Consider the following 9,344-nt stretch of genomic DNA (forward strand, 5'->3'; position numbering starts at 1 on the left):
CAAGCATACCAACATCAGAATCATGGGGGTGACAGAAGAAGAGAGAGAGCAAGGTATTGAAAGCCTATTTGAAGAAATAATGACAGAAAACTTCCCCTACTTGGTGAAAGAAATAGACATACAAGTCCAGGAAGCACAGAGAACACAAAACAAGAGTAATCCAAAGAGGACCACACCAAGACACATCATAATTGAAATGCTAAGAACAAAAGACAAAGAGAGAATCTTAAAAGCAGCAAGAGAAAAATGGTTAGTTACCTACAGGGAAGTGCCCATATGACTGTCAGCTGGTTTCTCAACAGAAACTATGCAGGCCAGAAGGGAGTGGCAAGAAATAGTCAAAGTGATGAATAGGAAGAACATACAACCAAGATTACTCTACCCAGCAAAGCTATTATTTAGAATTGAAGGTCAGATAAAGAGCTTCACAGATAAGAAAAAGCTAAAGGAGTTCATCACCACCAAACCAGGATTATATGAAATGCTAAAGGGTATTCTTTAAGAAGAGGAAGAAGAAGAAGAAGGTAAAGATAAAAAATTATGAACAACAAAGTGACAACAAATACATATCTATCAACAAGTGAATCTAAAAATCAAATAAATACTAAAAAATTCTGATGAACAGAATAAACTGGTGAATGGAATAGAATCAGAGGCATGGAAATGGAAAAACTGATGATTCTCAGAGGGAAGGGGCTTTGGGGTGGTGTTGGAAGAGATTAGACAAAGATCTTACATGCCTGTATGCATTACCTATGGACTCAGACAATGGGGTGGCCAGGGCCTGGGGTGGGGTGGAAACCAGGTGGCGGGAAGCTATGGGTGGAAAAAAAGAGGGATATCAGTAATAATTTCAACAATAAAGATTAAAAAAAAATAAGTATCTGCCATTGTTTTTAAGACTTATCATGAGAGGTTTTGTAGATATACTTAATCTTTGTTAAACTGAAATTCTTAATCTCAAAAAAGAGGACCTCCCCTAACTGGAAATATATAATACTAGAGGGGGGTTGCACGAAATTCGTGGACGGAGGGGGGTTGTCCCTCAGCCCAGCCTGTACCCTCTCCAATATGGGACCCCTCGAGGGATGTCCAACTGCCCGTTTAGGCCCGATCCTAGTGGGCAGTCGGATCCCTAAATGGGCAGTTGGACATCCCTCTCACAATCCAGGACTGCTGGCTCCCAACTGCTTGCCTGCCTGCCTTCCTGATTGCCCCTAACCACTTCTGCCTGCCAGACTGATCACCCCCTAACCACTCTGCTGCCAGCCTGTTTGCCCCCAACTTCCCCCCTCTGCCGGCCTGGTCACCCCTAACTGCCCTCTCCTGCAGGGTTGATCACCTCCCACTGCCCTCCCTTGCAGGCTTGGTCCCTCTCAACTGCCCTCCCTTGCAGGCCGGGTGCCTCCCAACTGCCCTCTCCTGCTGGCCATCTTGTGGTGGCCATCTTGTGTCCACATGGGGGCAGGATCTTTGACCACATGGGGGCAGCTATATTGTGTGTTGCAGTGATGATCAATCTGCATATTACTCTTTTATTAGATAGGATAGAGGCCTGGTACAGGGGTGGGGGCCAGCTGGTTTGCCCTGAAGGGTTTCCCGGATCAGGTGGGGGTTCCCTTGGGGTGTGGGGTGGCCTGAACGAGGGGCCTGTGGTGGTTTGCAGGCTGGCCACGCCCCCTGGCAACGCAAGTGGAGGCCCTGGTATCTGGAATTTATTTTCCTTCTACAATTGAAACTTTGTAGCCTGGAGCAGAGCCAAGCCTGGGGCTCCCTCCGAGGCCGGCAGCCATTTCTGGTGGGGTTATAATTGAAACTTTGTTGCCTTAAGCGGGTGGGCCTGGCCTGGATGTGCGGAAAGCTTTGCTTCCCCTGTTGCTGGCGGCAACCCTGGCCTGCTCTCTCAAGCTCCATTCTGCCGCCATTTGTTTGAATTTGTTTATCTTCTATAATTGAAACTTTGTAGCTTGAGTGGAGGCTTAGGCCTGGCAAGGGCAGGCAGAAACCTTGGCTTCCTCTGTTACCTAGGAAACCTTGCTCTCTGTGGCTGTAGCCATCTTGGTTTGGGTTAATTTGCATACTCGCTCTGATTGGATGGGGGCGTGGCTTGGGGGTGTGGCTTGTGGGTGTGTCAGAGGTATGGTCAATTTGCATATGTGTCTATTATTATATAGGAAAACTAAAATATTATCACATAGAACAAAACACACTCTAAACATAAAACCACTTTCCCATGCTATACTTTAAGTGGGAAATTAATTCATAGAGATCTAGTACCTTAACTAGATTCAAAGGTGTCCCAGTGTGAATGCATATATTTCTCAAATGGTAAAGTAATATATAAAACAGTTATAAAAACTTCACTTTTACTTCATTCATACCCACAGATTACTAATTATCAATAATTATGATTTGAAGGCAATGCTAGGCAAATGATAATGAAACTAAACAAAATAAAGCCATGCGTGCCAGTAGAAAATATGAACTGACTTTGGAAAAAAATGACATCAAAGCAAGGCAACATAACTGGCATTAGCTCAGAAACATGTATATTGCAACATTTATAATGCAGTCCCCTATTCCTCTCATTAGTAAGAACAACTTAGAGGATGTCCTAACCACTGGAAATTGCATGTTTCAAATGAATTCTATGTATCATCTCCTATTTTACCTCTGTGACATTGCGATTTATAAGAAAAACTAGAGGCCCAGTGCACAAAATTTGTGTACTGAGAGGGGACTGTCCCTTAGCCCAGCCTGCACCCTCTCCAATCTGGGACCACTCAGGGGATGTCCGACTGCCTGGCCTAAACCAGCAGTCAGATATTCCATTCACAATCTGGGACTGCTGGCTACCAACCGCTCACCTGCCTGCCAGCCTGATCACCCCCTAACCACTACCCTGCCAGCCTGATTGATGCCTAACTGCTCCCCTGCCAGCCCAATTGCCCCCAACTGCCCTCCCTTGTTGGCCTAGTAACCCCCAGCTGCCCTCCCCTGCAGGCCTGGTTGCCCCCAGCTGCCCTCCCCTGCTGGCCTGGTCACCCCTAACTGCCCTCCCCTGCTGGCCTGATCACCCACAACTACCCTCCCCTGCCAGCCATCTTGTGATGGCCATCTTTGACCACATGGGGGCAGCCATCTTTGGGGTGGCCATCTTTGACCACATGGGGGTGGCCATCTTGTGCAAGGGCATGAGGGTCAATTTGCATATTACTTCTTTGTTATGTTGGATATTTTGGTCATTTTAATGGTGACCAAATTCAGATGACCAAAATATATTTCTCTGATATATTTGGTCTTCACCCACAGTTCCTGGCTCACAGCATCCAAATCCTTCAGAATTTTTTAAGTGATAAAAGCAACAATGGTTTCTTGTTATATTAATGCGATGACTTGTGGACTCCACATGAAGGTGAGGGTCTGTTGTAAGTGGGAGCCAACCATTTGGTTAGAGAGCTAGAACTTTCAGTCTCACCCCCTTATTTCCAGGAGAAGAGAAACATAATGGAGCCTCCATAAAAACCCCAGAGGATGGCTCCTAGGCCTTTTTCAAAGAGTTTCCATGAGGAGGATTCAGAATACTTCCACATGCCACTGTGTTGGCCCTAAGATCCAAGAGGACAGAAGATCCTGTGTTTGGATCCTCACCCTAACCTCACTTTATGTTTCTCTTCATCTGGCTATTGATTTGTGTCCTTTAATATCCTTTGTAATAAATAGGTAATCTAGTGAGTAAGTGGATTTTTTGAGCTCTGTGAGCCATTCTAGCAAATTAAGCAAACCCATTCAGGGGATTGTGGGTTTGATTAATTTATAGCCAGACATTAAGAAGTACAGGTAACAACTTAGACTTGCAATTGGCATCCTGAGTTAGAACTGGTTTTTGGACCCTCTAATTTGTATCCAGTTGGTCAAAAGCACAGGAACCAGTGTTTGCTGCTGGAGTATGAAGTGCAGGGCTGTCTTGCGGGACTAAGTCCTTTACCTGTGGAACCTGATTCTATCTCTGGGTAGATAGTGTCTAAATTCATTAGAATTCTGGACACCCAAATGGTATCCTGAGAAATTCTTATTGGAGGTATAAAGAGCCCCCTCCTCACATTGGAAATTGGGTCTCAGAACACCCAAAAGAACCTCCCTTCCTGTTGAATGATTTTCTAACTTGTCACATAAGTCATTCAAGGCATCTAAACCACAAATGAAAGGAATTGAGAATGAAATTTGAAGACAACAATAACACAATCCTCTTCACACTTCAGTATTTTGAGTTTAGATTTGAATGAGATCTGGAAAGATACCTTACTCTCAACTCAATACCTTCGATGAATCTTTCTAAGGATATTCTAAACACACACATAGACATCACCTATTCATGAATAGCTTACCCTTACATGAAACTGATAGAAATATTAGAATATCATATGAAGGCATACAAAGTTACTCTGAATCCCAAAGCAATCTTGAGCATAATTGTTACAAGTGTGGAATGATGATTTTAACTGAATACATTTAAGTTTCATCTCAATCACTCATTGATTTTTGTTACACAGGCTCTATAATATTATCTTGGAGCCTCAAATTTCCATCTACACATGACCATGTTAATAAAAAATAATATAAATTGTGTGTATAACAAATGATAGAAAGTGTGAAATTACTGATTGTAAAAAGACTATACTAATATTATTAGCAGTTGTAGCACAATTGTATATAATAAAAGCCTAATATGCAAATTGATGAAACACTGGACCAACTGGTGGAACAACCGGTCGCTATGACGTGCACTGACCACCAGGGGGCAGATGATCAATGAAGGAGCTGCCTCCAGCCTGCAGACCCCAGGCCCCAGGCCCCAGGCCAGCCAAGGCAGGTGCCAGTGGGGGGCCCTGAGCACTGGCTAGGCCTAGGGATTCTACCTGTGCATGAATTTTGTGCACCTGGCTTCTAGTTAGTAATAAAGGAAATTCAAAAGTTTTGCTCTGAAAGGAGGCTGTTTACAGATAAGCTTTACTTAACCTAGCATTAACAGTTCAATTTCTCTTGCTCTAATTGAACCTAAAATTTACATAATTACTTCTGCTTTTCCCACTTCTGAATACAATCAGTTTAACTCTATCTTTTTTGCCCAGTGGTTCCATTAGAACAGATGCTTTTCTGTTCTAATTTTAGTTCTGGGAAGTTTGTCTCTTCTTCAGGCAACTGATTAGACTGTTCTAAATCCTGCATTTTGCTGAATAAATAAGTAATTCTCCTTGTATCTCAATCTAAAAGGTTGTTTTTAGCAATTTCTTCATTTTCATTCTCTGTCTCCAGTCAGTTGACACCTTTCATATCTAAGTCAATAAGTCAGTTTCTTCTATATCTTACCACTGCTTGATTTCCATCTCATATTACCCCTGGATTATGAACAAATTTAGTAAATGTGCTATTATTATCACCCTCTCACCTCTCTATTTCACATTTCTTTATTCTAAAATGCAAATTTAATTATGTTCTCTGAAATTATTCTTTGCTGTATATACACTTGATACATTTTTAATTGCTGTTATTGTTATTACTGCTGCAAGTTCAATTCAAGCCCATTTAAACACATCAAGACAAAAGAAAAAGTCTTCACAATTTGTATTTCTAGTCAAACTCCCTAGAGATAATCACTTTTAGGAGTCTTCTATGAATCTTTCTGAGGATATTCTAAACACACACATATACACTCAGACACACAATATACACTTGCATAAATGACTATAGATGAATATGCATATGAGATTAAAAAAAATAGAATGTCAAGTCAAAATGACTAGAATCAGTCCTGGCTTGTTTGGCTCAGTGGATAGAGTGTCGGCCTGTGGACTGAAGGTTCCCAGGTTCGATTCTGGTAAAGGGCACATGCCTGGGTTGTGGGCTTGATCCCCAGTAGGGGGCATGCAGGAAGCAGCCAATCAATGATTCTCTCTCATCATTGATGTGTCTATCTTTCCCTCCCTCTCCCTTCCTCTCTGAAATAAATTAAAAGATATATTAAAAAATAAAAAATAAATGACTAGAATCAGAAATCATATCCAGTATAAAGCTTTTAAATAATTTAAAGAATATTAGTAATAAGTGAGGCATGCAGAAGTTTGGACTGCTAAAATCCCAGACAGGGTTTTTATACCATACTAGAGGCCCAGTGCACAAAATTCGTGCATTGCGGGGGGGGGGGGGGGAGGGTCCCCTCAGCCCAGCCTGCACCCTCTCCAATCCGGGAGCCCTCAGGGGATGTCTGACTGCTGGTTTAGGCCCAGAATCAGGCCTAAACCAGCAGTCAGATATCCCTCTCATAATCCAGGACTGCTGGCTCCTAACTGCTCACCTGCCTGCCTGCCTGCCTGACCACCCCTAACTGCCTCCCTGCCAGCCTGCTTGCCTCCAACTGCCCCCCTCTGCTGGCCTGGTCACCCTTAACTTTCACCCCCCTCCCCCCCCGAGCTGGTTGCCCCTTACTACACCCCCTGCTGGCCTGGTCGCCCCCAACTTCCCCCCTCTGCTGGCCTGGTTGCCCTTACTGCCCCCGCACCAGCCTGGTCACCCCTTACTGCCACCCCTGCTGGCTTGGTCGCTCCTAACTGCCCCCCCCTCCCCCCGCTAGCCTGGTCACCTCCAACTGCCCCCCTGCTGGCCTGGTCACCCCATGCAGCCTGCTGTTCAGTCATTTGTTGTTTCTCACTAACACCCCTGCCAGCCTTGTCGCCCCACACAGCCTGTGTTTGGTTGTCCGTCCGGTTGTTTTGGTCATGACAGCCTCTGGTTTTTTATATATTAGGATTTTTGTGGTTTAGCCTAGATATAATATTTGTAGACACATTATTTACCCAAAATGAAGCTGTTTTAGTTATGAAGCATTACCATTTTATGCTCTGACAGTTGTATAATTAAATTACATTTTTCAATGATAATACACAAGGTAAGCTATTTTCCAATTTAAATTTTATTAAAATTACTATCTATAAGCCTTATTTATTCCTATCTTGTTATATTTAATGACTTCTCAATATATTTTAAGATATACTCTGCTTCTCTTTCTCTACTTATGGATATTTTATTTGTATTTTCACACTATCATAATAGTACATTTGTAGGATTTTTACATATTTTTTGTATTCATACAAATACATTTGAAGAAATATTCTTAAAAGGCTTTTACATTATAATTTTGACAGGTATAGTAAAATTCAATTCTAAAACAGATATTTTAAATTAAGCTCTCATTAATTGTGTGAGTACATATTTCATTTTAATAGTTGGCATCACTATTATTTTTAACCCTTGTCAATTTTAGGAATAATAAGTTTTATTCCATCATTTCTGTATGTTTTTATTCATCCAACAATCATTTTTGGAGCACTTATATATTGGTAGGCACCATTTTTGAGATTATGGTGCAGTGGCAATCAAAATATTAAAGTTCTTTTATAACTTCAGGGAATAAAAAGACAATAAACAAATACAATAGAATGGGAACAAATGATTGCAGAGGACCTCTCTGAGCAGATTATATTTAAGCAAGAACCTCGAAAAGTTTAATTTTGATATATACAGGGTGTCCCAAAAACTGTATATGCACTTTAACAGCTGATAGCTCAATTTGAAAAATGAAATGTATTCTAATAAATACTGACTTTATAATTATCCAAAGTGTGTGTATATATATTTGGGACACCCTATATTTGAATGATCACACAGAATTTTTATTCACTTAGTAATCCAGTTTAAGATTTAGCCCCTTTCAACATATTTATTAGTGTTTTGATTTTCCATGAAGTGCTTATTTACAGAATTTATTATTCTGTTGAGTTGCATATTTATATTATACATTTTAATATTTTCTCTTTTATCAGATGTCAGGATGTCATTTTACTTAGTCAAAAAAAGCTTCTAAGGGTTTTTTGTGTTTTGTGGTTTTTTTTTAATGTCCATTCAGCTTTATTGGAGGAATCCCTGCACTACAACTGCTTTCAATAGTGTAAGCCCTACATTACCCAGTGCCTGCTGGGCTCAGAGGATCATTTCCAGCTGCAGGGCATTATTTGATGACCTGTTTGGACAGCTCCATGGAGGGGATGGTGGTATCTTCTGACTTCTGCTGCTAGCTGGCAAAGCTGTAGTGGCTGATGAGGCCTAGGACCCATGCTCGCTTCTTGGTATAGTCTGTCGTCTTTGGGGTGTATTGAAGAAGAGAATCCAGGTAGCCTCAGTAAAGAGGATTTTCTCATAGGCCTTCTCCATGCATCCAGCAACTCATCTCTGACAGTGTCAAGCAGGATGTTGATGAAGAAGGTCTGCCTCTTGGCAGGGATGTTGCCTTTGGCCAGGAACACCTTGTTGTTGCTGCCCTCCATTAGGTATGCTCAAGGGGCCCAGAATGCTTGATGTATACATGGGTCTGGATGTCTTTGGCAGGCAGCCATTCCCATTCCATGTAGAACTCAGCCACCCGATTCTGAGGCAGCAGGAAGAGAAGGTTATGGCCCAAGAGCTGGTGTATACACGCTGACTCAGGGAGCTGTTCTGGGCCAGAATGAGCTGCTGTTTGGCAGTTTGGTTCCTGTCGTTGGCAGGAAATTGAGCTCCAGCCGTACTGGCTTGGGACCTCCCAGCTCTTCCCGGCAGTTGCTGAGGCTGGGGCTTTTATGGTTCCACTCTTGAGCTGCTCGTACATGGAGGCCATGGCCATGGCCATGGAAGGTTAGAGTTAGAGGAGCCCACCAGGCAGTTTCAATCTGCAGCTACCATCTTCATGATCATGTTTAAGGATTTTTAATCTCAAGATTTTGTCTCAATCCTGCCAAATTCTATTACATACGTATATCATAGAAATATTACATGTAACTTCTAACTCTGTATATTTTTTTCATTTTTTTTTCTCTATAGACAACACAAATATAAATCCATTGAAACACAGCCTATTTATTTCCTCAATTGTGGAGCCATCTTTGACTTACCAAGAAAAAGATGACTCCCTTCCAATCTGATATCTCAGGATCTTATCCTTATCTCTGTTGTATTTATCACACTCTGTTGTAATTCTGATCTCATTTCTGAAAAACAAAACAAAACAAACAAACAAAAAAACACTCAATTGTGAACTCTTATTCATTTGCTTCCCAAGATTTATCACAATGTCTGGTGCTTAGCAGGTTTTCAATGACTATGTTATAAGAGAATAGATAAGTAACTAAACAAATTGAGCATTCATCTCTAGAAGACAGACAGTAGCTAAAATATTCACTTGCAGGTTGTAAATTCATCATTTTGTGCCTTCCATTTGTGAGGAACAAACTCTAGTCAGATGTAGGGAGCCA

General features: G+C 41.7%; 1 pseudogene across 1 annotated transcript; it reads right to left on the reverse strand.

Annotated features, from left to right (window-relative positions):
- Positions 1–8,037: 8,037 nt before the first annotated feature.
- On the reverse strand, positions 8,038–8,716 carry LOC307111662 (26S proteasome non-ATPase regulatory subunit 8-like; annotated as a pseudogene). The gene has a single exon. The product of its transcript is annotated as a 26S proteasome non-ATPase regulatory subunit 8-like (transcript).
- Between the last annotated feature and the right edge of the window lie 628 nt (positions 8,717–9,344).

The sequence above is a fragment of the Cnephaeus nilssonii genome, assembly GCF_951640355.1.
Source record: "Cnephaeus nilssonii genome assembly, chromosome: 15".
NCBI lineage: Eukaryota > Metazoa > Chordata > Mammalia > Chiroptera > Vespertilionidae > Cnephaeus > Cnephaeus nilssonii.